The sequence below is a fragment of the Jaculus jaculus genome, chromosome 6 (assembly GCF_020740685.1).
Source record: "Jaculus jaculus isolate mJacJac1 chromosome 6, mJacJac1.mat.Y.cur, whole genome shotgun sequence".
In the NCBI taxonomy this organism is placed as follows: Eukaryota; Metazoa; Chordata; class Mammalia; order Rodentia; family Dipodidae; genus Jaculus; species Jaculus jaculus.
This window is the reverse complement of record NC_059107.1, coordinates 131,576,544-131,582,543: the sequence shown is the minus strand read 5'-3', so window position 1 is coordinate 131,582,543 and position 6,000 is coordinate 131,576,544.

Sequence of the window (6,000 nt, the reverse complement as noted above, 5' to 3'; positions counted from 1 at the left end):
AAAAACAAATAAGATAAAGGGAATAAGGCCAAAAAAAAAAAAAAAAGGATCTGTACAAAATCTTGTTTTAAAAAGATGCCCAGAGGATGAATTTTAAAGCTCAAATGGCGCAATGAATTCCATTTAAACCATTAAAAGGCCCAGGTTCTAGGAAGATAGGAAAGTCATGTGAATACTAGTCCATGAAAGGTAACTAACTGGCTGAAAGGATAGATGGATCAAGAGGAGAACAGTTCAGGGCTGGAGGGATGGCTTAGTTGTTAAGGTGCTTGCCTACAAAGCCTAAGGACCCAGGTTTGATTCCTCAGTACCCATGTAAGCCAGATGCACAAGGTGGTGTATGTATATGGAGTTCGTTTGCAGTGGCTAGAGGCCCTGGAGTTCCCCTATTCTCCCTGCCCCCCTTTCCATCGCTCTCTAATAAATAAATAAAATAAAATATTAAAAAGAAAAGAGAAGAACAATTCTGGATGACATTTGTTTCAGAAATTCAGGAGAAAATATCCCAGAAGGAGATTTTTACTTTTTACTTTCTATTTTTTTTAATTTTTTGTTTATCTTTATTTATTTATTTGAGAGCGACAGACAGAGAGAGAGAGAGAGGAAGAGGGGGAGAGAGAGAGAGAGAGAGAGAGAGAGAGAGAGAGAGAGAGAGAGAGATAATGGGCAGGCCAGGGCTTCCAGCCACTGCAAACGAACTCCAGAGGCATGCGCCCCCTTGCGCATCTGGCTAACCATCCTGGGGAATCAAGCCTCGAACTGGGGTCCTTAGGCTTCACAGGCAAGCGCTTAACTGCTAAGCCCTATGTTTTACTTTCTAGAAATAAGCCCTACTCCAGCCCTACTTTTTACTTTCTAGAAATAAGACTGAAAAAGTGAGGCTGAAATGAAAAGCTCTCAGCTGTCTGCTAAGTGTATATATGCTGTGGAGTGAAGATTAAAAGTCAAATGGAGGGGCTGGAGAGATGGCTTAGCGGTTAAATGCTTGCCTGTGAAGCCTAAGGACCCCGGTTCGAGGCTCGGTTCCCCAGGTCCCACGTTAGCCAGATGCACAAGGGGATGCATGCGTCTGGAGTTCATTTGCAGAGGCTGGAAGCCCTGGCGCACCCATTCTCTCTCTCTCCCTCTATCTGTCTTTCTCTCTGTGTCTGTCACTCTCAAATAAATAAATAAAAATTAAAAAAAAAAAGAAAAAAAAAAGTCAAATGGAGAAAAAGGCCTGAATGGTCCTAGGGGGAGGGAGATAGAGTGGAATGATTGATGGGGAGCCAGGGCTCTTCGTTATAGCCTGAGCTAAGCTGGGTGCCTTCTGACCCATCGTTTCTGTTTTCTTAAGGCTGCCTTTTCTCAGATGCAAAATCCAGGTGTTAAACTCTGAGTTCTAAGTCTCCCAGTTGCAGGCAGCTAGAGCAGGACTGTTAGAAGAGCGCACAGAACAGTGATATATATGTTAGCTGAAATTGACTGGTATGAATTTTCAAGAAATAAACTAGGGCCAAAAATAAATATACTCATCAGCTGATTTAGACTTCCTACATGAACTGCTTATAAGTCATTGGTAACTTCACAAAAGTCATTCCTACAGCTGTTTTTGAGTGCACCCAGCAATCATTTACGACCTGCATCTGTCCTGACAAGCTGCTGACCAGGGGAAGGAGGCAAGCTGGCACAGTGGTTCAGAAAATGCAGAGTATCATTTCAGAAGACTGGCTGACATACACAGGAGTCCCAGCCCACTTCTGGAAGGCACATGGCCTACAATGCTTGCCTTAGCTCATTTACAATGGAGCTGCAATAACTGTAATCACCTCTTTGTTTGCACATGAGGGGATATGTCTTGATTCATGTAGAAATTAGTGGCAGAATCCTAGCTTGTAAATAATTACATGCAAACATGTTTTGTATATAAGACAGTTTAAAACATCTCAAAAATAGGAGCTTATTCATAAAAAATAAATCCAGGGATAGGCTCTCTAGTGAAGTATAAAAGCTTCACTCTTTCATAGTTCTTTCATTTTTTTTTAAAAAGATTTTTATTTATTTATTTGAGAGTGACAGAGAGAGAAAGAGGCAGATAGAGAGTGAGAGAGAATGGGCGCGCCAGGGCTTCCAGCCGCTGCAAACTCCAGACGTCTGCGCCCCCTTGTGCATCTGGCTAACGTGGGTCCTGGGGAACCGAGCCTTGAACAGGGGTTCTTAGGCTTCACAGGCAAGCACTTAACCGCTAAGCCATCTCTCCAGCCCAGTTATTTCATTTTTTTAAATATTTTTTATTTATATTTATATTTGAGAGAGATCGAGAGGCAGACAGAGAGGGAGAGAGAGAAAATGGGCACGGCAGGGCCTCCAGCCACTGCAAATGAACTCCAGACACATGTACTCCCTTGTACATCTGACTTACATGGGTTATGGAGAGTTGAACCTGGGTCTTTAGGCTTTGTTGGCAAGAGCCCTAACTGCTAAGCAATCTCTCCAGCTCTAGTTCATGTTTTTTTGTGCTAATGAGTAGTACTTATATTTCAAACTTACAATATAACCAAAACCATTGCTAAAGCTCTAGCCTTACATTTATACTCAAAGAAACTTAGAAAAAAAAAATGAAACAATCTGTATTACTTTACTGATTGCTGTAACAAGTACCTGACCAACACAGTTTCAAGAAAAAAGAGTTATTTTGGCTTATAGTTCAAGGTGTTACAGTTCATCACGGCACCAGGAGCATGAAACCACTGATCACATTGCTTAAAGTCTGCAAGCAGAGTATAATGAATGAATGAATGCTGATGCTCAGCTAGCTTTCTCCTTTTTCTTTTTTTTAAATTTTCTGAGGTAAGGTCTCACTCTAGCCCAGGCTGACCTAGAATTCGCTTTGTAGTCTCAGGGTGGCCTCAAACTCACAGCAACCATCTAACCTCTGCCTCCCTAGTGGTGCTGGGAATATAGACACCACACCAAGCACTACCTTTATCCTTTATATGCACTCCAGAAAGTCAGCCCAAGGAATGGTTCCACCCACTTTTTGGATAGTTCTTCCCACCTCAATTTTTTTTCTTTTTGTTTTTTTGAGATAGGGTCTCACTCTGGTCCAGGCTGAACTGGAATTAACTATGTAGTCTCAGGGTGGCCTCAAACTCACAGCAATCATCCTACCTCTGCCTCCTGAGTGGTGCTGGGAATAGAGACACCATACCAAGCACTACCTTTATCAAAGGATGCAGTCCAGAAAATCAGCCCAAGGAATGGTTCTTCCCACCTCAATTAACCTAGTCAAGAAAATCCTTACAGACATGCCCAGAGATTTGTTTCTAATTCTAAATCCTGTTGTATTGACAACTGAGATTCACCATCACAATACCTTTATTGTTTTGTGTTGTTGTTTTTTTGTTTTTGAGGTAGGGTCTCACACTAGCCCAGGATGGCCTGGAATTCACTCTGTAGGCCCAGGCTGGCCTGAAACTCATGGTGATTCTTCCACCTCAGCCTCCCTAGTGCTGGGATTAAAGGTGTGTGCCACCACACCTAGCTAACGCCTTTATCTTTTTCTTTTCTTTCTTTCTTTTTTTTTTTTTCCAGGTCTCACTCTAGTCCAGGCTGAGCTAGAATTCACTATGTAGTCTCAGAGTGGCCTCAAACTCACAATGATCCCCCTATCTCTGCCTCCCAAGTGCTGGGATTCAAGGAGTATGCCACCATACCTGGTTCTTTTTAATTGATTAAAAAAATTTTTTTAACACCTTTATCTTTTAAGGATGATTATCACAATCAAATATTCGCATCAGTCTCTCGTACCTAAAACTTAACACTATCCACCAGTTCCAAAGTAGTAAAGCATATAAATACTATGTAACTAAGGATTAAGGGTCAAATGACTGCTGGAGGACCCTGTCATCCCCAGTGTCCTTCCTTTTGCTGGATAGATCCATGGGGATCTGCTGGCAGCTCAGATCCATCCCACCTTTGATCAGGAATCCAGGCTGCAAAACCTCAGCATCTGGAGTATTCATGACTGCTGGGGCCAGAGACAGCTGCACACATCCCTTCCAGTCACTGTTTCTGGCCAGTGGTCTTGATACGGCCACATGTGATTTTGAGGAGCCAGGGAAATGCAGTCTCATCATGTACTTTGAAGGAAAACAACCGGATTATCTGTGAGCAGGTCTAATTCCACCTAGGGAAACTACCCTCACGGAACCGTGTGGACCAAGGTCTTAAAAGAACATGTAACTAGCACTGGGGAGGGGGGGCAGGAGAAGCGTTGTGAGTTTGAGGCCTGCCTTGCCTGTGTAGTGAATTCACAGCCAGCGAGGGCCACCTAGGAAGACCTTGTCACAAGCATGTCCAAATTAATTAATTTTTAAAATTATTTTTTTGTTTATTTTTATTCATTTAGTTGAGAGCAACAGACAGAGAGAGAAAGAGGCAGATAGACAGAGAGAGAATGGGTGCCCCAGGGCCTCTAGCCACTGCAAACGAATTCCAGATGCATGCACCCCACTGTGCATTTGGCTTATGTGGAACCTGGGGAATGGAGCCTCAAAAGAGGGTCATTAGGCTTCACAGACAAGTGCTTGACATCTAAGCCATCTCTCTGGTGCCAAATTAAGTAATTTTAAAAAAATATTTATTTTATTTGAGAGATAAAAAAAAAGGGGGGGGAAAGAGGGAGAAAGAGAGAATGTGCACACTAGGGCCTCTAGCCACAGCAAATTACTCAAGACATATGCACCACCTTGTGCATCTGGCATATGTTGGTACTAGGGAATTGAACATGATTCCTTAGGCTTCACAGGCAAGTGCCCTAACCACTGAGCCATCTCTCCAGGCCCCCAGATTAATGAATTTTTAAAACAAAAATGCATGACTGCCCAGGAAATATCAACTGCAGTACAGGCATGCAAAGCACTTTTACAGGAAAATCTTAGTGCTCTTCAGAATTAACAATCTAATTTTTTAAATGCAGCTTTCTTGATGCAACCCCACATGAGTCTGCCTAAATGTCTCATGATATTCTGAAGCAAATGCATATTCTTTGAGAAATAGGATTGCCAAAATAAAATAAATCAACCAAAAGTGCAGAGTAAATAAAATACTAATTCTAGATATTTTTAGTATGATGAAGATTGAGTTTCTTTTAAGATTGAAAGATTAATTTTTTTAAAAAAACTATTTAAACCTATTATACTCTTAGGAAGTAAAATAATTCTGGGTTAGAGTCAGGTATATTTGTGCACACCTGTAATGCTAGCTTTTGGGAGACTGGGGCAGGGGTGTCCTGAGTCCCATGCCAGCCTGGGCTACATTGTAAGGACCCTGCTTCAACTTTCCTAGACACTCTTATGATGGTTGGTCTCATTAACATGCAAGGATCTAGAGTCAACCTAAGAAGACACCCCTGTAGGCATGTTTGTAAGGGTGTTTTCAGAAAGGTTTAACTGAGAAGGGAAGATCCACCTTAAATGTGGACAATTGCATTTCATGAGCTGAGGTACCTGGTTGAAAAAAGAAGGAGAACACACTCTCTGTCTCTGTCTCTGCCTCTCTCTCTCTTTCTCTCTCCATCCTGACTGAAGATGACATGTGACCAGACACCTTCCACTCCTTTTATCATGCCTTCCCCACCAGATTAGACTGGATCCTCAAACTGTGAGCAAAAATAAACTTCCTTTCTTAAGTTGTTTTTGCCAAGGATTTTGTCATATCAATAAGAAAAATAACTGAAAATCACTACCCCCTCAAGAACAAAACCTCTCAATTTCTTGTCTATTCTACATCTGAGGGAATTTAAAAATAATTACCCATTCTTGCTGATTTAACTACTATTTCTGCAAAGTAGAGTGGGGTAACAGACTTGCTTTGGCCTCAGAACATTCCATGTGTCAATCACAGGTCTCCCGTCTATTTTCTTCCATGAACTTGGGCCAGTGTATCCCTTGCCTGGATTTAGTATCTTCCAAATAGAAATACCATTACCTTCCTTCCAGCTTTGATATGAGAATGAAA